This window comes from Mauremys mutica, chromosome 1 (genome assembly GCF_020497125.1).
Source record: "Mauremys mutica isolate MM-2020 ecotype Southern chromosome 1, ASM2049712v1, whole genome shotgun sequence".
Classification (NCBI taxonomy): Eukaryota; Metazoa; Chordata; order Testudines; family Geoemydidae; genus Mauremys; species Mauremys mutica.
In genome coordinates this window covers 146,431,480-146,455,352 of record NC_059072.1, presented here as the reverse complement: position 1 = coordinate 146,455,352, position 23,873 = coordinate 146,431,480, and the positions used below count along the sequence as shown (strand labels likewise).

The 23,873-nt window shown below is 48.8% G+C and overlaps 1 long non-coding RNA gene across 1 annotated transcript; it reads left to right on the top strand.

The window, feature by feature from the left end:
* The first annotated feature begins 14,419 nt into the window (after positions 1-14,419).
* Positions 14,420-22,699, top strand: LOC123370109. The gene is made up of 4 exons (XR_006579278.1): positions 14,420-14,616; positions 16,437-17,946; positions 21,396-21,576; positions 22,455-22,699. It is a non-coding gene; the product is annotated as an uncharacterized LOC123370109 (long non-coding RNA).
* The last annotated feature ends 1,174 nt before the right edge of the window (positions 22,700-23,873 follow it).

Sequence of the window (23,873 nt, the reverse complement as noted above, 5' to 3'; positions counted from 1 at the left end):
TGGATCTTGGGAGGCTCCAATCCACATAAGAAGTCTACATGAGGACGTTCAAGGTAGCAGGTGAGCAATGGCTGCTGCCTGTAAAGACTGAGTCATGCATAGACATGTGACTTGCCCATGTGACTCCAAAACTCCATCTTGGAGCTGAACTTTGCATAGGAGAGAGGAGGGGTTCTCCATCTGCAAGAGAAAGTCTATTAAAGCCTGGGAGACCCCTCCATTTTGTCTTCAGCTGGCTCAAGAGATAGCCTCTCCACCCACAGGATACCTGAAAGAAACTGGAACAAAGGACAGTAACTACAGGGGGTGTGAGTGATTGCTGGATGACCCAGGCTAGAAGGAGGCTAGTCTGTAAAAGGAAACTTACTGGGTGAGGTTTTTAATCTGTATTCAGTTTTCTTAGACACAGACTTCCGTGTTCTATTTTATTTGGTAATTCACTTTTTTCTGTCTGTTACTACTTGGAACCACTTAAATCCTATTTTATGTATTTAATAATATCACTTTTTACTTATTAATTAATCCAGAGTATGTATTAATACCTGGTGGTGGTGGGGAAACAGCTGTGCATATCTCTCTATCAGTGTTATAGAGAGCGAACAATTTATGGTAAAATTGATTTATTTGCAGGTTTGACCCCATTGGGAGTTGGGCATCTGAGTGTTAAAGACTAACACTTCTGTAAGCTGCTTTCAGTGAACTGCAGCTTTGGGGCACATGGTTCAGACCCAGGGTCTGTGTTGGAGCAGACTGGCATGTCTGGCTCAGCAAGACAGAGTGCTGGATTCCCAGGCTGGCAGGAAAAGCAGGGGCAGAAGTAGTCTTGGCACATCAGTTGGCAGTTCCCATGCGGGTTTTTGTGATCCAACCCGTCACAAGAGGTTCCTAAGCTTGTGTCTGGGACCGGAGATATTGGCTAGTGTCATTCGGTTGCACAATCCAAGCAGTGGCTGGCCAAAAATGCTCACTCACATAGCTGGGAGCGGCTTGCATGCCAGAGAGTGGGGGTTCTCACAGCACAGCAGGTTAAGGCTGGCTCCCAGAGTTGAGGATTGGAGTGACCTAGCAGATCACCGGTCCAGATAACACCAGGGGAACGTCACAATCACACTGCAGTTGTGTCTCATCAATGTAGTTTCTTTGAAAACTGAATGATTTTAATTTATTGCTTATTTCCATAATGCCAGCAATTATCAAATGATCAGCTTTGTACATAGATATGGGCCTAAGACGTTTAGCAGGTATGGATATGCAAATACAATTGAGCCTGGGCTCTAGACCCTGGGTGGTGGGAGGGTCCCAGAGCTCAGGCTCCAGCTCAAGCCCAGAAGTCTACACAGCAATGAAACTACCAGAGCCCTGTGAGTCTGAGTTGGTAATTTGTCCCCAGGCTTGTTGGGATTGAGTAAATCTGCTGTGAAAAGTGATATTTGTATGTTTGTTAATGTCACTTTTCACAGCAGACTTATTGGCTAGCTGGGAGGCTGTGAAAAATGATATGAACATACAACTATCACTTTTCACAGCAGTAGACTTACTAGCTCTCAAGTCTAAAAAACAAGCAACCAAAAAAAGCAAAAGAAACAAACAAACAAGAAAAGACAAGAACACACAAAGCGCCTTGTTTATGTTTCTATTCTGTTTAGGTCCAGTACAGAATAGAGACAACTGTACATTACTTTTTTATTATTGAGTCTGCAAATAAAGACCCTACATAAATAAATTACAGTGATTTGGACATGTATATATGCATATTTATTTGTTTTTCCTAAAGTTAGTTAATTTTTTTAGGAAAAAGTGTTAGAGTGGCCACCAGCAAGCGTTGCCGCCACTAGTGAGGGGCTCCCCCTCATATATTAGTTAGGTTTAAGAAAACTTGGGGGAGATGAAAGAACCACTTGTTGACCTGTGTGTAACACCAGTGTTGTCCAGATTATCAATGAACACCTTTGTTTAATGGTATGGATAATATCTAGCCATATTCGTTTTCTATGTGGAAAAATTGAGCAGTCATCTTAGGCATAATAACTGGGATATGATTTGCTTCATTATTAATGCAGTGTGTAAACACTGAACGGAGTCTTTGTCTTAATGCATTTTGATACATTCATGTTTTTAATGAGGAGGGGGGGGCAAATGTTCTCTGTGCCCAGGGCGCCAATAAATTTTACTCCACCTCTGATTATGTGCCAGAGGCAGCTAACCAGAGAGTAAAAGGCTTTTGCAAAGCCCAGGTTTAGCTCAAATAGGCAGGGGAGGGCACACAGCAGCCAATCAGCTGCCCCCATCTCCCTTTACCTAGCCAATGGCTAAACAGAGAACTGAAGGAGGGATGAGGGGGCAGCCAGCCCCCATACATACATTTGAACTGCTTTTATTCCCCTGTTGCCCAGTCAAAAGTCCTCCCCTGCCAAAGGCAGTTAGAGGGTAATCTCTTATCATGGACTCAGCCTCCCAAAACTGCATGACTGACTGATTTAAGCCTGAAGAACCAAATTCTTCTGTAGTTTCACCTTCTTTTTGTACTCTCTGTTTAAACACACCTTTCCCTTCTGTGTTTCATTTTTACATGGAGTGCTGGTATCCTCAAACATTAACTTCCTCTGCCTGAGTTAACTGAAAACTGTTAAACATATAATAGAATCATAGAATATTAGGGATGGAAGAGACTTCAGGAGGTCATCTAGTCCAACCCCCTGCTCAAAGCAGGACCAACACCAACTAAATCATCCTAGCCAGGGTTTTATCAAGCCGGGCTTTAAAAACCTCCAAAGATGGAGATTCCACCACTTCTCTAGGTAACCCATTCCAGTGCTTCACCACCTACCTAGTGAAATAGTTTTCCCTAATATCCAACCTAGACCTCCCACACTGCAACTTGAGACCATTGCTCCTCGTTTTGTCATCTGAGAACATCTCTATCACTGCTGAGAACAGCCGAGTTCTATCCTCTTTGAAAACCCCCTTCAAGTAGTTGAAGGCTGCTATCAAATCCTCCCTCACTCTTCTCTTCTGCAGACTAAATAAGCCCAGTTTCCTCAGCCTCTCCTCGTAAGTCATGTGCCCCAGCCCCCTAATCATTTTCATTGCCCTCCACTGGACTTTCTCCAATTTGTCCACATCCTTTCTGTAGTGGAAGGACCAAACCTGGACGCAATACTCCAGATGTGGCCTCACCAGTGCCGAATAGAGGTGAATAATCACTTCCCTCGATCTACTGGCAATGCTCCTACTAATGCAGCCCAATATGCCATTAGCCTTCTTGGCAACAAGGGCACACTGCTGACTCGTATCCAGCTTCTCATCCACTGTAATCCCCAGGTCCTTTTCTGCAGAACTGCTGCTTAGCCAGTCGGTCCCCAGTCTGTAGCAGTGCATGGGATTCTTCCTTCCTAAGTGCAGGACTCTGCACTTGTCCTTGTTGAACTTCATCAGATTTCTTTTGGCCCAATCCTCCAATTTGTCTAGGTCACTCTGGACCTCTCTCTACCCTCCAGTGTATCTACCTCTCCCACCAGCTTAGTGTCATCCACAAACTTGCTGAAGGTGCAATCCATCCCATCATCCAGATCATTAATGAAGAAGTTGAACAAAACCAGCCCCAGGACCAACCCCTGGGGCACTCCGCTTGATACCGGGTACCAATTAGACATCGAGCTGTTGATCACTACCTGTTGAGCCTGACAATATAGCCAGCTTTCTATCCACCTTATAGTTCATTCATTCAATCCATACTCCTTTAACTTGCTGGCAAGAAAACTGTGGGAGACTGTATCAAAAGCCTCAGAACTAGCTATTTTGAGAAATAACTATCTTCCTTTTTGCTGGCACCCATTGCTTGCAGATACAGAATGAAGCACTTTAATCACCCTGATGTCTGCTGGGAGAGCAATACAGCAGTGCACAGACAATCTAGGAAGTTTTTGGAAAGTGTAGAGGACAATTTCCTGGTCCAAGTGCTGTTTCACTTTATATTAACTGAGGAGATATGAATGAAGAGCAATGTTAAGCAGCGAGAGCTGAATTAAAACGATGGGTGAGACCCTCATGCCTGCTCTGGCTTCTTGCACAGCCGAAAACTGGAGTTCTGCAGTGGGGAAGCGGAGGCAGCAAGTGAGTTTGGAAAAGCTTCCACCTCCAAAGGAAAGGACCCTAATGAATACTAAGTAAAACCTCTCTCTCTCTCCCATGTTCACATGCAGTATCTTATCATCCTGTATAACCTACGGCTAGAAATCTCTATAATTTGCCATGAGTGAGTGGAGACAGTGGGAGGACCAGCCTGTCCTTCTCAGAAGATAGTTCTTTAGCAGAGTCATAAAGCAGCTTCCTCGAGAATACCCACTGATCTCCACCTAAAGGGCCACAATGAATTGCAGGTCAAACAGCATCAAGAAAGATGGTTCCCTTGGAAGCTAGGTGGGTCCAGATGTTCCTGTTCCTTCTCCTGCTTCAAACTAAGAAGAAAACTCAACTATGCAAGAGAGATTTCATTCCATTATCGGTGTGTATCCATCCCGAACCCATGAGACCATCCATGGGAGCAGAGAATGGTGCACTGGGGAAGCCAGTGCTGCCCATTCCATACTGTACTGTCTTTTTTCACAATCTTCTCTCTCCAGGGCTGTCGACTGGGAATATTTCACCAGCACAAAACCCACTCTGGGAAATTTTAAATGAAAATGTTTGATATGCAAATAAATGAAGCACATTTTTAGAAGAAAAAAAAGAAAGAAAGAAAAAGCCCTCCATTAAACAAGATTCTTTGAAACCAAGGGGTCTTGCCCCAGCATGGGGAGCCTGACTTGACTACATGAGGTCCTTTCCACCCTACATTTTCATCTTCATATGCACAGCGTGTGAAATCTTTTAACTCAGTACAGCACAATGGACCAGACACTCAGTTGGTATCAATCACCGTAGCTCTGCTGATGCTGATGGATCCGTGACAACTGATGCCAGGTGATGCGCTATCCTGATAGTCCCAAACTCTGACATGCAGCATTCAGGATAGTTTAGGCAGTTGGTCCTATTTCACTGCAAGTTATTTTGTGAGAGAAAATGAAGACAACATTTTGGGATCAAAAGCATCAGCACTTTGAGAACAGAAAAACAATCTTTTCTCTTGGTTGACAGAATGGATTTTGGAGCTTTCCTCAGATATTAGAACGGAAAGAAAAATAGACCACTCACCTTAGTCTTTGCCCCATAATGTTAAAACTTGTTGCAAGATAGAGATCTCTCTTTCTTGAACTCAAATGGATTGTGTAAGGGGTAATTGGAGGTGGGGTTTATTTGTTCTGCCAACATGAGAGGACAGAATTCATAGAATAGCAGGGTTGGAAGGGACCTCAGGAGGTATCTAGGCCAATCCCCTGCTCAAAGCAGGACCCATCCCCAGACAGAATTTTACCTCCATTCTCTAGATAGCCTCCTCAAGGACTGAACTCACAAAACTAGGTGGAGTAGGCTAATGCTTAAACCACTAAGCTATCCCTCCTGAATTGCAGGTGAGGCACAAGCAGGGTGAGTGTGTTGTAAGAAAACCAGTTGCCTCTCCCGGCAGCAGGAGGTAGTTAGACACCAATATATGGTCTTCAAATATTGTTCAAGTTCTTAGACATGTTGATGCTTCTCTTTGTCTTTCCCTCTGTTTCATGCAGTTCATGTGTCTGAAAATCTCCCCTAGCAAGAAGCACATCCAATCACAAATACACTTAGAGGAGCACTGCAAGATTTTAATCAATATCTGCCAGGATTAGAGCTGTGAAGACGGTTTCTTTCAGAGCAGCAGGACTAGACATCTGTGTCGCACAGCCAAAGGGCAAGGAGCCTTCTGCTGCTCAGCGCTGAGCGAGAAGGAACATTTGCAGCAGCAGCATGAGAGGGTCCAGGAATCCAGTAAAAAGTCAGGAAATGCACCTGCCCGTGCCCGTCTGATTCAGATCTTGATTGGGCGTTGTCAAGGGCCCTCAGCAAAGAGCCTGTCATGACACATGCCATTTAGCTAAGCCCTGGCGGGATCCTTATCAGGAAGGATAACGAGGGTGATGCTGCAGCATGGAACAGGGAAGATCCTGCCAATGTCCCTAAAGGCCAGGATGTGACCTCACATTAGATCAGGAGGACCAGTTTGGAGACGATAGCAGTGAAAACTCTGGAGAGGAGGATGTGCCTGGCCAGAGACTGGCATTCCAGGTGGTTACTGCAACTCTCTAACCCCTCCCTCCCATTGTTTTCTGGAGAAATTGGACTTTCAACACTGAGGATTTTGTAGGTTATGGCCAAATAATTTACTGTCCTGGATATTATGCCCTGCATTGCTGTGTGTGTGTCTGTGGGGTAGTGCAGACGCCACAACATTTGCATGGTCTACACTCCCCTCCCCTCCACCAGCCTCTGCTGGGCACAATCCCAAGTGGATGCAGAGCACTGGGGGGAAAGGTTTCGGAAAAGCCAGCTTTGCTGTTTATCCAAGAGTTCAGAGTATGGGCCAGCCAGCAACCTTTCTGAAGCTAGAGGAGGTTCTCAGATGTGCAGGTGGGTCCCTGCTGTTGGGAGCACCTCAGCTCCTACCTACTACTTGGGAGCACCTCGGCTCCTACCATTTTCGGGGCATACAGAGAAATGGACCCCTGAACCCCAGAAGGAACTGCAAGGGAAGCCCCGAGCCCCCGCTGCTGAGGCCGGGCAGAAGCCCTGAGCCCAGGCACCCAGAGCGCCGGCAGGAGTGGGGAGGGGCATGAAAGTCCTGAGCCCAGTGCCCCAGCACTGGCTGACCCACGGGGGGCCAGAAGCTCTGAGTCCAGGCACCCAGAGATGTGACTGGAGCAGAAGCTGCCAAGACCAAAGCCCTGAGCCTAACGCTGGGCCGATGCAGCGCACTCACTTCTGCATTGCCTCTGCAGGTGCGTCTGATATCCCCACGGAGAGGAAGTCCTGTCCCCAGCCTGGCAGAGAAACAGCTAGGAGGCCCCTACTGGGTTCTCCTGGCTGGGGGGCTCCCAGCAGGACGGGGAGAGGTGGAGTCTGTTTCCTGGTGTCTTCACATCACAACTGCCTGTCATTCTGGGAGGTGCCTTTTAGTGAATTACAAGTAATTGGACTTCATATGGTCCAAAGTGTGTGAAATTGCATAGCCTGTGAAATAGAGGCCAGATTAGGAGATCGAATTGTTTCATAACCTCTATGGAAAGCTCAGTGTGGGGTGAGGAACAGACTCTGCTGTTTTACTGGGTATCCTGCTTGCTCCCCAGAATCAATAATGAGCAAGTGGGGTGATCTGGGGTGCAGCTCAAACATCCAGCTGGGCTGGCCAGGGGCAGAGGTCAGGCCTGCCAGGGAAAGGTGGGTGTGGCAGTGACTTCACAAAGGCCTTTGGCAGGAACTCAGCCTATTGGGCAAAGATGATGAGGCGTCTGTGACCTCACAGAACTCCCTTGACAACAGCCAGGCAGGACAGGTATGCGGGGCAGGGGGGACCTCGGAGAGCCCTGTAGCCTTGCTGCGGCAAGCCTCCATCTCGCGGTCTCTCACTGAGGACCAAGAGACGTTGGTGTGCAGGAGATTCAGCGCGTGTGTTTGTCATTCCCGTGTGGATTTTTTTCAAAGACATTGTCATCTGTGTAGAAGGTAAGAAAAAATATAGGCTCTAGATATAGATACAAGATAGGGGACTCTATCCTAGCAGATTCAAAGGCATCACCACCCTCCTAGTGAAAAAGTTTTTCCTAATATCCAAGCCTTCCACACTGCAACTTGAGAGCATTGATCCTTGTTCTGTCTTCTGCCAGCTCTAAGATTTCATGAGAATCAATCTTTCATTAGGAAAATAATTCAAAAATACAAATACAAAAAAGTTTGAGTGAAATCAACCCCTCCTGATCTTTAGTGTCTGGGAGTGTGGGCCTTGGGGGCCAGACTGAGACCCTCATGGGCTAGTAACACCCAGGAAGCCAGTAAAATAATTCCAGTTCTCTTAGCATCCAAGCCTCTCTAATCCAAGGAACACCTGAGGGCTACGTGAGACAGAGGGGTGCTGAGAATGTCTAACTTGTGACTGAAAATACAGAGATGTGTTATTGGCTTTGGTTGGGGGACAAGTAACAAATCCATCGGGATTCTTGCCCCAAACAACAATCACCCATTGTCCTTTAGAGCACGAGGGCCCTAACATGCCTGACTTGCTCAAATCTCTCTCCTGCTAGGACTGAGAGAATTTTCTCCATCCCCCGTGATACCGAGGGAAAGAGAAAAGAAGTGACCTCTCTTTGGTCACACAGCAAGGTCATGCCAGAGCTAGAAAGAGAAGCATAAGAAACAAGTTGTATCAAAATGTTTTGCATTTCAAACTAACTGATTTCTTAAACAAAGGCAATTTGATGTGTGGTTAGTGAACTGAAATGATACATTCTTGTCTCCACGTGTTTCTAGACTGATGAACCAGTAGATCTATCCCCTAGTTTTTATCCATAGATTGAGGGAGGAAAACAAGTTTGCCTGTTTTGTGAATTCCCAATGGCTTTCTTGAATTTCAACAAACTAGTCGATTGAACTGAACGATTTGAATAAACTGAAAGGTAGACAATATTTTCTGCACCTTTCAAGGAAGCTACTGCTGCCCAAAGCTGGGTTAGCATTTCAGCTAACTTTGCTTCCAGGGCCTTAGCTATCACATGAGTGTGTGACTGTCTGAAAAACTTGGCAGTGAACATGTTCTACTGAATGTTATTTTTTCTCTTCTATTTAAATTATTTAAAAGATTATCATAAATTTGGCCCTTATCAGAGGTTGTCAATTTCAAATGTAATTATGACAGTGAGGGAGACTAGCCACTGGAACAAATTACCCAGGGGACAGGTGGAGTCTCTTTTTCCTGGTGTCCTACCATCATAACTGGTTGGGAAGGTGCCTTTTAGTGAATTACAAGCAATTGGGCTTAATAGGGTGCTAAGAGTGTGAAATTTCATAGCCTGTGAAATAGAGGCCACATTAGGAGACTGAATTGTTTCACAACCGATGCCTCTATGAAAAACTCAGTGTGGGGCGCAGAACAGACTCTGCTGTTTTACTGGATAGCCTGCTTGCTCCCCAGAATCAAAAATGAGCAAGTGGGATGATCCAGGGTGCAGCTCAAACATCCAGCTGGGCTGGCCAGGGGCAGAGGTCAGGCCTGCCAGGGAAAGGTGGGTGCGGCAGTGACTTCACAAAAGCTTTTGGCTTGAGCTCAGCCCGTTGAGCAAAGACAATTAGTTGGGAATTGGTCCTGCTTTGAGCAGGGGGTTGGACTAGATGACCTCCTGAGGTCCCTTCCAACCCTGATATTCTATGATTCTATGAATGAGGCGTCTGTGACCTCACAGAGCTCCCTTGACAACAGCCAGGCAGGACAGGGATGCGGGGCAGGGGGAACTTCGGAGAGCCCTGTAGCCTTGCTGCAGCAAGCCTCCATCTTCACTTTACCAGATAAAGGTTATGAGCAGACAATGGCTGGAAGTTGAAGCTAGACCAATACACACTGGAAATAAGGTGAGGAGCATTTTTAACATCAGAGTTTGGAGCAATTCACTGAAGGTTGTGCTGGATTTTCCACAACTGGCCTATTTTAAAACCAAGCTTGGGTGTTTTACTAAAAAATCAGCTCTAATTCCTATGGGAATTATTTTGAGGCACATTCTATAGCCGAAGTGAAACAGAAAGTCAGACGACAGTGGTTTCCTCTGGGCTTGGAATTAATCTGTGACTCGCTGGGGGCGTTTGGAATTTGACCATTTTGCTTAGAATCATAGAATAATAGAATCTCAGGGTTGGAAGGGACCTCAGGAGGTCATCTAGTCCAACCCCCTGCTCAAAGCAGGACCAAACCCAACTAAATCATCCCAGCCAGGGCTTTGTCAAGCCTGACCTTAAAAACCTCTAAGGAAGGAGATTCCACCACCTCCCTAGGTAACCCATTCCAGTTCTTCACCACCCTACTAGTGAAAAAGTTTTTCCTAATATCCAACCTAAACCTCCCCCTCTGCAACTTGAGACCATTACTCCTTGTTCTGTCATCTTCTACCACTGAGAACAGTCTAGATCCATCCTCTTTGGAACCCCCTTTCAGGTAGTTGAAAGCAGCTATCAAATCCCCCCTCATTCTTCTCTTCTGCAGACTAAACAATCCCAGTTCCCTCAGCCTCTCCTCATAAGTCATGTGCTCCAGCCCCCTAATCATTTTTGTTGCCCTCCGCTGGACTCTCTCCAATTTATCCACATCCTTCTTGTAGTGTGGGGCCCAAAACTGGACACAGTACTCCAAATGAGGCCTCACCCTCTTCCTCCTTCCCTCTTGTCCCTTCTTCTCAATTGGAAAACGGACCACCAGAAAAGCCTGATTTCCACCCTGTGCCCCTTCCTTTAGTGCTGTAACCTGAAGGGCATTGTGATTTGAGAGTGAATTCAGCCAGTCAGTGCTAACTCTCCACAGGTGATTTGCATAAGTCAGTAAATGAACCTACAGGTTTCCGTGAGAGCAATGCCCAAGGCAGGGCTCAGGCTTCGGGTTTACGCGCAGGGTTAGTGGAGTCAGTGAGTGACAGGTGGCTGAGTTACCTCTGGTGTCACAATGTTACTGCTCAGGTTCCTCTGCCTGCTGCACCACCTGGGAGTGACTGTCAAGGGGAAGGTTTTGTGGATTTGAAACTTAGAAACCAGGAAGCGCAGAAGAGGAATGGCTTAGACAGTTTGGCAGTAAAATGTAGGTTTTGTGGCAATATCCTGTGCAATTGCTACTGGATCAGGGACGGAGACAGCATTCCTGCCCCTCCTACCACCTCTTAGCTGGGCCTACATAAAAGAGACTGGTGTTCTTGTCTATTCTCCCTGTGGCAGGAAAAGGCCAGGGTAGAGATTGTCGAATTGTGGAAGTCAACGAATGGCTACGCAGATGGTGTCAGAGGGAAGGGTTTGGATTCTTTGACCATGGGATGATCTTCCAAGAAGAAGGAGTGCTAGGCAGAGACGGGCTCCACCTCACGAAGAGAGGGAGGAGCATCTTTGCAAGCAGGCTGGTTAACCTAGTGAGGAGGGCTTTAAACTAGGTTCACCGGGGGAAGGAGACCAAAGCCCCGAGGTAAGTGGGGAAGTGGGATATCGGGAGAAAGCACAAGTAGGTGAGTGCAAGAGGGGAGGGCTCCTGCCCCATACTGGGACAGCAGGATGATCAGTGAGTTATCTTACATGCCTATACAGAAAAGCAAGAAGCCAGGGGAACAAGCAGGGAAAAGGAGGAAGAGGGTGAGGCCTCATTTGGAGTACTGTGTCCAGTTTTGGGCCCCACACTACAAGAAGGATGTGGATAAATTGGAGAGAGTCCAGCGGAGGGCAACAAAAATGATTAGGGGGCTGGAGCACATGACTTATGAGGAGAGGCTGAGGGAACTGGGATTGTTTAGTCTGCAGAAGAGAAGAGTGAGGAGGGATTTGATAGCTGCTTTCAACTACCTGAAAGGGGGTTCCAAAGAGGATGGATCTAGACTGTTCTCAGTGGTAGAAGATGACAGAACAAGGAGTAATGGTCTCAAGTTGCAGAGGAGGAGGTTTAGGTTGGATATTAGGAAAAACTTTTTCACTAGTAGGGTGGTGAAGAACTGGAATGGGTTACCTAGGGAGGTGGTGGAATCTCCTTCCTTAGAGGTTTTTAAGGTCAGGCTTGACAAAGCCCTGGCTGGGATGATTTAATTGGGTTTGGTCCTGCTTTGAGCAGGGGGTTGGACTAGATGACCTCCTGAGGTCCCTTCCAACCCTGAGATTCTATGATTCTAGAGTTTTGCACACTTGTTTGTTTAAGACTGAGCAAATAAGGCCCAACAAATTACTGCTAGGATGAATTTTGCTGCCTCCTCTCCTTGAATAGAATACAAGCAGTTTCTGATTCTCTCAGATGAAGTAGTTCTTCTAAAATCAAGGGCAAGACCAATCAATGGCTTTTTCACAACCCAACCCCCCCCCCCCAGAGATTTTTTTTTCATTTAAACTGGGTTTTTAAAATTTATATTGAAAAAGTGTTTTTTTTTAAACCTATCAAGTATAACATTTGAAACGATGACAAGTGATGTTAAGGCCTATAGTTGCTCCAGCCTATTAAAGTAATTTAAATAAATACATATATGAAGAAGTCCATGTTTGTTGCCAAGTGTCAGAGGAAGTCTGACTGAACTGAACTGTTGGAAGTCATTGCCTAAGCACCTGGGGGTCCAGAAGTTATTGAAACAGCCAGATTTTGGCAGCATTAGCCTCTTCTGCAGGTGCAGAAAGAATATTTTCTTCATTCCAGTTAATGCAGCTACTTCATTCAAATGTAAGAAACTGATTGGGAGTTCAAAAAGGATGAAGGTGTCTTTTCCTCTTGTAATATATGAATAAACGCTAGAGAGGAGGAGGTGTGAGCTACTACTTGTAAAATCTGGAAGGACATTATGAGCAGGAACAATCAGTTCAGTGTACGAACTAGAGATACTTCTTTACCTCAGTTTGTTTGAAATGAAAACAAATAAATGGTTCAGTCAACCTTTTTGTTTTTATGTATCCTGCAAACCGAGCAAGTCAACATGTTTGAATGGATCCCTATTCATAGAATCATAGAAGACTAGGGCTGGAACAGACCTCAGGAGGTATCTAGTCCACCCCCCTGCTGCAGGCAGGACCAAACCCAACTAAATCATCCCAGCCAGGGCTTTGTCAAGCCTGACCTTAAAAACCTCTAAGGAAGGAGATTCCACCACCTCCCTAGGTAACCCATTCCAGTTCTTCACCACCCTACTAGTGAAAAAGTTTTTCCTAATGTCCAAGCTAAGCCTTTCACAGTGCAACTTGAGACCATTGCTCCATGTTCTGTCATCGGCCATCTCTAAGAATTTCATGAGAATCAATCTCTCATTAGGAAAATAACTCAAAAATACAACTACAAAACATTTGGAATGAAATCAATCCATCCTGACCTGTAGTGTCTGGGGGTGTGGGCCTCTGAGGCTAGACTGAGACCCTCATTGGCTTGAACCACCCAGTGAGCCAGTAACAGTATCCAGTCCTGTTACCGTCCAAGCCACCATAATGCAAGGAACAGCTGAGGGCTGTGGGAGACAGAGGGGTGCTGAGAAGGTCTAACTCATGATTGCCAACCCAGAGATGTGTTATTGGCTTTGGATGAGGGACAAGGAGCAAATCCATCAGTCACTACAACAGGTCACACTCAGAGCCAGGGAGACTGGGAATCGAGTCCTGCTGTCACTTCCCAGCTCTGGCTTTCTGGAGGAGGAGGAAGACACCAGCTCCCCTAGCTGACCCTGAGGTACCTTCTGGGCCCAAATGGAGGTGGCCCCCGGTACAGCTATGGAGTGTCCCAGGAGTGTTTCGCTAGTGGCATTGTATTGTTTTCACAGCCAGTTTCGATCTCTGGTTTCTACCCCTTGCCCTGCTGGCAGGGCATTGTGCGGCATCCGTTGCAGGCCACCTGGGTGCAGGAGATCGAGGAGGGTGAAGGGAGGAGCAACCCTGAGCATCTGCCATCCAGCTCCATCCGATCTAGAGCAAGTAAGTGGAGTTCTCCAGAGCCATCCCCAGTGTGGTGGGAATATGCCACCACTTGGGCTCCCAGCCCGTCCCTTGTCAGGGTTTGTTCCCCAGGTTGAGGGTTCCTGTGCCCTGGGGTGGGATGTGTCGGGAGGAGAAATTGCCTCAGCAGAGGGGAGGTGGGCAGGGGAACAGGCAGGCTCGTTAATGAGAGGCTGCTTTGAAGGCAGACTCATGGCTGCTCCCCACTCAGTTCCAGGATGGAGCGAATAAGGCGAATGCTCAGGAGGAAGGCCGGGCAGGTGGCTCTAGAGCCAGCAGTAAACATCAGCCAGCCTTCCCAGGAGGAGAGCGGCCCCTCTGTCCCCGCGGGCGGGGAAGAGGCTTGTGGCCAGGGGAAAGAGAGGAGCTGTGTCGCATGCTGGAGGAGGAGGAAGACACCAGCTCCCCTAGCTGACCCTGAGGCACCTTCTGGGCCAAAATGGAGGTGGCCCCGGGTTCAGCTATGGAGGAGAGAGCCAGGAGAGGGCAGGAGCCGGGGAAGGCAGCTCTGGGGCTTCCTTCGCAGGAAGCCAAGGAGCCAGGAACTGCGCCCCAGGGCACAGCAGGAGCCGTCCACCACCATGGCAACTGAGGAGCCCTGCGCCAGCACGACCCTGGCCCTCGAGGAGCCTCCCGCCAGTACCACCCTGGCCCCAGAGGAGCCTCCCGCCAGTACCACCCTGGCCCCAGAGGAGCCTCCGGCCAGCCCCACCCTGGCCCCTTAGAAGCCTCCCGCCAGCCCCACCCTGGACCCTGAGGAGCCTCCCGCCAGCCCCACCCTGGACCCTGAGGAGCCTCCAGCCAGCCCCACCCTGGCGACCGAGAAGCCTCCTGCCAGCCCCACCCTGGTGACCGAGAAGCCTCCCGCCAGCCCCACCCTGGCCATCGAGGAGCCTCCTGCCAGCCCAGAGCAGGAGTTGAGCGACTGTGCGACAAACACCAGCAGCTCTGCATACTCCTGCGGGGCCAGCAGCTCCTCCATGTGGTCTGGCAGCCCTGAGTTTCAAGGCTCCCTCTTTGGAGGTGAGGGGAGACCCAGGGGAAAAGGAGGAGGACTGGGGCGGTGGGGGACTAGTAACACCCTGTGCCCATCGGCTCGCGAAGGCGCCGGGACTGACCCATGTGAGCCCCACTAAAACCAGTGGGGGTGGCACAGGGGCTGTGCTCCATGGGGCAGCACTGAAGACCCCCCCCCGCTTCGCATGACCAGCTCCCACTCCCTGCCGCAGGTACTGCTCCGTCTCACTGTGCCTGGGCGGGGGGGGGGGAAGGTCTGGGGGGAGCGGCCATAGAGCCCGCAGCACTGAGAGAAACCAAGGCCGAGCACCTCACTCTGAACACCCTGCCCCACCCCGACCCCTGGAGCTGGGGCCAGGCCAGATACTGGTTCGGAAGAATCAGGCTGTGGGGCTGGCCCAGAAGTGAGAGCATCCGCAGAAGCAGGGGTTATGCTCAACAGTCATTGCAGTCTGGGAGGGGTGGCCTGACATGGAGCCCCTCCCCCGTTGTCACTGCTCAGACCTTCCCATGGCCCCATGTCACCCCTGATGCAGCGAATGTCTGACCATCCCCCACCTGGGGCACAATCCACCCACCTGGTATCTGAACCCTTCCCAGCCAGGAATGAAACTCCCCCCAAACACCCTGGGGCAGGGGAGGATGCTCCCCATCTGGCAGGTGGCTCCAGTGGTCTTTCCCTGTTACACTAGTTAATCGTGACCCAGTCCCATAGTCTGCAGGCGATTCGGGAGAGCAGGTTAAACACCTTTCAGGGGGAGGAGAGGAGCCAGGCCCCCTGCCACCTGCACCATCCCAGCCCCGCTAGACAGGGCCGGCCTTAGGGATGGGCGAGGGGTGCCACTGCCCAGGGTGTCATGCTCAGCGGAGCACCACTGCGTGCCTCAGGGCAGGGCTGGCCCTCCTCCCACCACCCTGCTCCGCTGCTGCTCCCACTTCCCCCATCACCGTGGAGCCAACTCTGGCCAAGCTGCTCCAGACCAGGAGCCTGCCTTCCGTCTGCTGCACAAAGCGGTAGTGCTGATGTCAGAGTGTCCCTGTCCTTCTGCCTGTGTACCCAGTCACCACTGAGCTGGAGTCAGGGAACAGGGGGAGCCTGTCTACTGCTGCTGCTGGCTCAGAAATGAGCGCTGCCGAGAGCAGCTGCAGCTGGCTGAAAAAGCATTCAGGCTCCTGATTGCTCTGCTTAAAGAGACAGTACTCCCTCAACACACACACACACAAACACACTCTGAGGACTGAGTGGACTTGTAGGCTATAAAGTTTGACATTGTTTTATTTTTGAGTGTAGTTACATGAAAAAAATGTACATTTGTAAGTTGCACTTTCACGATAAAGAGATTGAAGTACAGTACTTGTATGAGGTGAATTGAAACATACTATTTCTTTTGTTTAGAGTGCAAATATTTGTAATAAAAATAATAATATAAAGTGAGCACTGTACACTTTGTATGCTGTGTTGTAATTGAAAAAAATGGTTACTAACCTTTCCGTAACTATTGTTCTTCGAGATGCATTGCTCATGTCCATCCCCATGTAGATGTATGCGCGCTGTGTGCACCATTGTCAGAAGGTTTTTCCCCTCAGCAGTATCTGTAGGGTCGGCTTCAGTGCCTGCCCCCAGAGTCATGCCCTCATGATGCTGTATATAGAAGCCTGCCACACAGTCGCTCCCTCAGTTCCTTCTTGCCGGCAACTCCGACAGAGGGGTAGGAGGGCGGGTTTGAGAATGGACATGAGCAACACATCTCAAAGAACAACAGTTATGGAAAGGTTAGTAACTGTTTTTCTTCTTTGAGTGCTTTCTCATGTCCATTCCCATGTAGGTGATTCCCAAGTAGATGCAGGAGGTGGGTTCGGAGTTCAACGACAAACGGATTGTAGCACTGCTCTGCCAAATCCAGCATTGTCTCAAGCCTGCTGTGTGATGATGTAGTGGGTTGCGATGGTGTGGACTGAAGACCATGTTGCTGCTCTACAGATATCCCGGATGGGAACCTGTGCCATGAATGCCACTGAAGACACCTGAGCCCTCGTGGAATATGCCGTCAGTGCCGGAGCAGGGATTTTCACCAGGTCATGCGAATACATGCGAATACAAGAAGTAATCCATGAAGAAATTATTTGGGCTGAGACTGGGAGGCCCTTCATTCTATCTGCCATTGCCATGAAGAGTTGAGTAGTCTTCCTAAAGAATCTGGTCCTATCTGTGTAGAAGGTCCTCAACTGCCTAACATCTAGCAAGGTCAACCTCTGCTCTTGGCTATTGGCATGTGGAACTGCAAAACCACCTTTGGGAAGAAGGTCGGGTGGGGGCACAGCTGGGACCTTGTCCTTGAAGAAGACCATGTAGGGTGGTTATGAAGTAAGGGCTCTGATTTCTGAGACCCTCCTGGCCAAGGTGATGACCACGAGGAAGACCACCTTCCACGAAAAATAAAGCAAAAAGCATGTTGCCAAGGGTTCAAATGGTACCCCCATGAGTCTTGAGAGAACCAAGCTGAAGTCCCAAAGTGGGATTGGCTGTCCAGTCCTGTAAGAAAATGGCTACAGAGCGGGTTAGCGAAGATATACCTGCCTCTCTTGCCCGGGTCGAAGGCCGAAATGGCTGCCAGGTGCACCCTAATCGAAGACACTGACAGCCGCTGCTGTTTTAGATGTAACAAATGATCCAGGATACATGATATTGTCGTTCAAGTAGGCAAGATCCTCTTCTGCCCTGCACAGATCGAGAACCTTTTCCATTTTGCCAGGTAGGTGGTGCTGGTGAATGGCTTTCTGCTCCCTAACAGAACCTCCTAAACCAGGCCCGAGCATGCTAACTCCAAAGGGTTCAGCCATGAAGCTTCCAGGCTGTCAGATGGAGGGACTTGAGGATCAGATGACGTCCATGATCCTGGGAGATCAGGTCTGGAAACAGCAGTAAGGGTGACTGGTTTTCCGACTGCGAGCTCCAGGAGGGTGGTGAACCAATGTTGACTGTGGCCAGGCCAGTGCTACCAGGATCAGGCATTCTCCATCCCCTTTGACCTTCAGCAGGACCTTGTGTATGAGCAGAATGGGTGGGAATGCATAGAAAAGATGGTCCTTCCATGGGAGAAGAAATATGTTTGCAAGCAAGCCCAGACTGTGATTATGAAAAGAGCAGAACTGTAGACATGTCCTGTTGTACTTTGTCACAAGCAGGTCTATCTGGGGAGCTCCCCACCTCTAGAAAATGTCCCTCACAACATCTGGGTGAATGGACCATTCTTTATTGGAGAAGGACCTATTGAGATGATCTGCTAACCCGTTCTGGAGCCCCGGAAGGTAGGAAGCCTCGGCTTCCTGGCATAGGTGAGAGGAGTGCGCTCTATTCTGTCTGTTTATATAGAACATGGCTGTTGTGTTGTCTGTAAGCACCGACACATACTTGCCTTCCAGGTGGGGCTGGAACATTTGGCAAGCATACCATTCTGAGTTTTCTCACACTGATGTGTAACAAGAGCTCCTTGTGGGACCAGAGGCCTTGAGTCCCGAGGGCTCAGGTGAGCTCCCCATCCCAGCTCAGAAGCATCAGTGACTAGAGATATTGCTGACTGTGGTCTCCTGAATGGAACACCTGCGCACAACACCCCTGGGTCCAACAACCATAAGAGGGAGTCGATCACCAAAGGGGGAAGTGTGACCACTATGTCCAAGCAGTTCCAGCCTGGTTGATACACTGTCATTAGCCAGGCCTGAAGCGGTCTGAGTCGCAGCCTCACATGCTTTACCACATACATGCACGATACAATGTGCCCCAGCAGCTTCAGGCAGGTCCTCGCAATGGTGGTGGGATATTTTCTGAGGCTCTCTATGATTGAGCTCTGTACCCTGGCTTCTGGTAAGAAGGCTTTGGCCTGGTAAGAAGGCTTTTGGCAGAGGGGGGAGGGATAACTCAGTGGTTTGAGCATTGGCCTGCTAAACGCAGGGTTGTGAGTTTAATCCTTGAGGGGGCCATTTAGGAAACTGGAGTAAAAATCTGTCTGGGGATTGGTCCTGCTTTGAGCAGGGGGTTGGACTAGATGACCTCTTGAGGTCCCTTCCAACCTTGATATTCTATAGACTGAGTCAAGGACTGTCCCTATGAACTCTATCTTTTGGATGAGGGCAAGGGTCAACTTTTGTATGTTCAACAACAGGCCTAGCCTCTGGAAGGTTGACAGTACTTACTGAATCTACTCTTCTACCTGAGCTCTGGACTGGCCTCTATACAGGAATATACCTGTACTGTTTGTTTTCTCAGGAAGTTCGCAACCACCACCATGCACTTTGTGAAGACCTGCATGGTCACTGACAGGCCAAATGGTAATACTGCGAATTGATAGTGCACCTGCCCCACAACAAGATGCAGGAATTGTCTGTAGTCCGGGAGTATGGATATGTGAAAATATGCATCCTTCAGGTTGAGGGTGGCATACCAGTTTCCTGGATCGAGAAAGGGGATAATGGAGGCCAGGGAGACCATGCAAAGGTTGAGGTTTCGCAGGTACAGAATGGGATTGAGGCCACCATTGGCCTTGGGGATTAGGAAATATCAGGAGTAAAACCCTCTGTCCTGTAACTCTGGAGAGACCTCCTCTACTGCTCCCACTTGTAGGAGTGTCCGCACCTCTTGAATTAGAAGTTGCTCATGAGAAGGGTGTGATGGGTTACACCCCCTGGATTCGGAGTGCCACCTGAGATACTGGGGTTCCACTGAGCCCGCCCATTGCACCAGCCAGAGCTCCCTCAAACTGTTCTGCTGCACCTGGCCCTCAAGATTTCTCTAGCGCACACATAGGTAGGGACACACCCAGTGATGAGCTGGAGCCAGTTCGCACAGGTTCACGCAAACCAGTTGTTAAATGTAGAAGCCGGTTTAGAATCGGTTGTTAAAGGAGAGGGCAAGCTCCGGCCCGCGGGCCACATCCGGCCCACGGGACCATCCTGTCAGGCCTACCTGAGCTCCCGGCTGGGGAGGTTCCCCCAGCCCCTTCCCCGCCTTCCTCTCTCTCACAGAGCTTCAGCATGCCACGCTGCCAGCGCCAGCACTCTGGACCGCTCCTGGGCAGCTCTGCAGCTCCTGCTGCTTTGAGCGGCATGGTAAGGGGGTGGGGCTGCGAGCTCCAGTGGGCCGCAAGGCATCCATACATGCTGCCCTGAGAAGCATGGTAAGGTGGCCAGGCCGGGGCTGGGAGGAGGGGTTGGATAAGGGGTAGGGAGTGGTTGGAGAGGGCGGAGGTTCTGGGGGGGGCAGTCAGGGAATGGGGAACGGATGGGTTGGGTAGGCATGGGAGTTCCGGGGGTCTGTTGGGATGGTGGTGGATGGGGTCGGGGTAGTCAGGGGACAGGGAGCGGGGCGAGTTTGGTAAGGGGTGCAGTCCTGGGGGGCAGTTAGGGTGGGGGATCTTGTGGGGGGGGTGGTCAGGGGACAAGCATCAGGGGGGTTGATGGGTTGTGGGTTCTGAGGGGGGAGTCGGGGGCAGGACATGGGTGGGGGTCAGATGGGGTGACAGGCTGTTTTGGGTGGCACAGCCTTCCCTATCTGGCCCCTGATACAATTTGCAACCCCAATGTGCAGGGCCGGCTTTAGGGATTGTGGGGCCTGATTCAAACAGTTTTGACAGGGCCCCAGCAGGGATGACTAAAAAAAAAAACCATGTAAAAAAACATGTGGGGCTTGTACTCACTGGGCAGCGCTCCGAGTCTTCAGTGGCACTTCAGCGGCAGGTCCTTCACTTGCTCTGGGTCTTCGGTGGCACTGAAGGACCCGCCGCCGAAGTGCTGCTGAAGACTCGGAGTGAGTGAAGGACCCGCCGCCGAAGTGCCGAAGACCCGGTAGGGAACCAGTTGTTAAGATTTTGGCAGCTCATCACTGGACACATCCAGCTGTAGAATCACACAGAGTCTGCAATCAGTTTGGTGTGGGAAGACTCAGCTCGGGGATTTCCCAGCACACAAGTGCACACCCCCTCTGGAGTGTAAACCCAAAATTGTATTGTTTTGCACTGTACAGAAATCTATATAGTGTAAGCTCATGAAAATCGCCCCCTCCCTCACGGTGGAGGAAGATATGCACAGCTTTTTGCCCTCCCCCCGGTTATGAATTGCAGAAACTGAGTTTTAGTTCTGTCTCAGTTGTGACTGGTAGAACTGAGGCAATGGCTGTGGCTTGAAATGTTTTCTCAATGGGGCCAGGCTGTGCAGTCCCAAAGACATCAGCATGGCCCTGGAGTCCTTCACGCTGTGCAGCTTGGCATCCATTTGCTCAGAAAACAGTGCGGTGCCTTCAAAAGTCAGGTCTTGGATTGTCTGCTGCCCCTTGTGAGGGAGGCCTGAGGTCTGCAACCAAGAAGACCTTCTCATAACCACCGCCGAAACCATGGTCTGCACAACTGAGTCAGCTACATCAAGACCCGCCTGCAGGGATGCCTTTGCCACTGCCCTGCCCTCCTCGACCAAAACCAAGAACTCTGCTCTGGACTCCTGGAGCAATAACTCATTACATTTTGTCATTGCTCCCCAGGTAATAAAATAACATTGGCTACGGAGCACCTGCTGATTTGCAACATGAAGCTGGAGCCCCCCTGTGGCATAAATCTTTCTGCCAAAAAGATCCAGCTTTTTGGCATCCTTAGCCTTCAGGTTACGACCCTGTTACCCTTGTCTTTCTCGCTTGTTTGCTGCTGAAACTACTAGGGACCCAGGAGGGGGATGGATGTAAAGATATTTAAATCCTTTTGGTAGAACGAAGTATTTTCTCTCCACTCTCTTTACCACAGGTTGCAATGAAGCTGGAGTCTGCCACAGTACCTTGACCGGTTCTAAAATGGCACTATTGAGGGGCAGAGCTACCCTTGATGGATCCAATGGTGCCAAGATATCCACCAGAGCATGGGAGGTTGCTGAAACTTCTTCCACCTCAATCCCCAGGTTCTGAGTGACCCTCTTTAGCAGCTCTTGGTGAGACTTGTGGTCATCTTGTGTGGGCACCACTGAGGTTCCTGCAACCGCTCCTCCGGTGAGGAGGAAGAGGATCCTAGAATCAATACTGACACTTGGTCTTGCCTGTGAGCTCCTGACAGGTCCCGTGGTGCCAGTCCCTGAGGCACAGTACTGGGCTTGGTGTCTTGGTCATGTCCCTGTACCACTAGAGGAGGAGGTGGCGGTGGGGCTCCACTTTCTGTAGCCACTGAATATGACCTCCTTGACTGAGGTCCTTGGGCCTGGTGAAAAGCCCAAGGAGTCCAAAATGGCCAGTGCACCAGCATCTGCCATTGTGCTGACCAGCCCATTGGTGGGAATCCCTGAGTCATGTCCTTTATCCACTACAGTTGGCCTGACTGGTGATGGCTCCTTCGTGAGCCATAGGACTCTGGCTTCAAGTCCAATGCTGAGGATTCACTGCCCAGAGACCATAGGGATGCAGGGGGTCTGGATGATACCAGCAAGCGGTGTTGGGATGGGCTGTTGCATCATTGCCAGCTTTCCTTTTGACAGCACCTGGGGGCTTGGTACTGAAACTGTCCTTGCTTCCAGTGCCGGCTCGCGTCTAGTTGGCGATGGCAGTACTGGGAGGGATATAAGGTCCTGTGCTGCCTGGAACTCCTCAGCTGTGGACAGCAGTGCCAGCCCTGCACTCCTATGGCTCTCCCTTGGGGGAGAGGGGATCACTGATAGGCATAGGCTTGTGGCAAGCCTCGCATGGCTTAAACCCCAGACACTGAGGCATGCCCCAGTGCTGGGGCGGGAAAGAACTTGTGAAACAGGGTCCTACTCTATGCTAACAACTACTAACTACTGCAAACACTAACTGCAAACGTTTATATAACTATTTACAGGAAAATGTACAAGAAAGTCCACTGGGGAGAGTACCTGCAGAGCAAGAAGGAGCAGTTCCAGCGACCATCACAAGCAGAAAGCAGGAACTGAGGGGATGGCAGGTCTGCAGGCTCCTATACACAACACCATGAGGGCGCAACTCCAGTGGGCGCCGGAACTGACCCAATGGATACCACTTAAAGGAAAAATCTTCCGGCAACGGTGCATGCAGAGCATGTACACCTACACTGGAATGAGTATGAGCAAGGACTCGAAGAAGAATCAATATATTTGAAAATGTAGAAAACATCCAAAAATATTTAAATAAATGGTATTCTATTATTGTTTAGGTGTGCAATTAAAACTGTGATTAATCATGACTATTTTTTTAATCTTGCAATTAATTGTGATTAATTTTTTAATCATTTGACAGCCTTAGTTAAAAATAAAATTATTTAAGATACAAATATCAGATGGTAATATTATTTTGGGCTTACTATTTAGTGTTTGATTATATGATTGTTTGGTTTTAAAAAAAAGGAAATTCCTAAACAAAAATTCCAAAACATCCAGACATGTTAAGATATGGGGAATACCCAGGTAAACCAGCCAAGCAATCTAACTCTGCCCTGTTATGGGGAACATGAAAAACATGGGGAACATGAAAAACCTAATATATCTTTAGAAATCACCTTAATCTAATCACAAACATTCTGATGCACTAATCATGTTTGTTTATTGCATGGCATAGCTACAGGCAGAGTTAAAATTGTGTGGGTGCCTTAATTGTGCATTTTCATACATAAAATATTTAGATTTGTTTTATGTTGAACTCAGTTTCATGAGTTTGTAATGCTTGACTTTGGGATAATTACAATACCCCTGTGATGTTTTACTTCTAACTTACTGATACATTTAATATATTTTTTATCTAGGAATATTTATGAAAGCTCTTCCTATTCTCCCGTGTCTAGTATTAATACATTCTGCATTTTTGCTGCATTTCTTTGTTCTCTGCAGCCTTAACAGACCCTGTTTATATTTATGTATTTCCCTGATTCATTTTCTGCAAGAGTGCTTTTTGTACTAAGAAGAAAGCAGAGCAGTTTAGAACTGTACCACTGTCAGGAGTATCTATTGCCATCTCCATGCGTTCAAAAATCATGAGATTTTTAAAAATAATGTGTTTTGTGTTCTTTTTATTTGTCATCTGGAGTTGGAATATTTAAGGCTCATATTTTCAAGTTTTTCGCTACACCATAAGGACTGAAACTTACATTTTTTGTATAAAAGTCATGTGTAGACAAGCCCTATCTCTGCATTTAATTACTTCCCTTATTCTTGATCAGCACCAATATATTAGAAACTCAGAGAGAACTTACATGTCCGTTGTAAGTGGAATGCCATTGACCCAGTAGAAGCCTTCTCCTCGCTTGCGC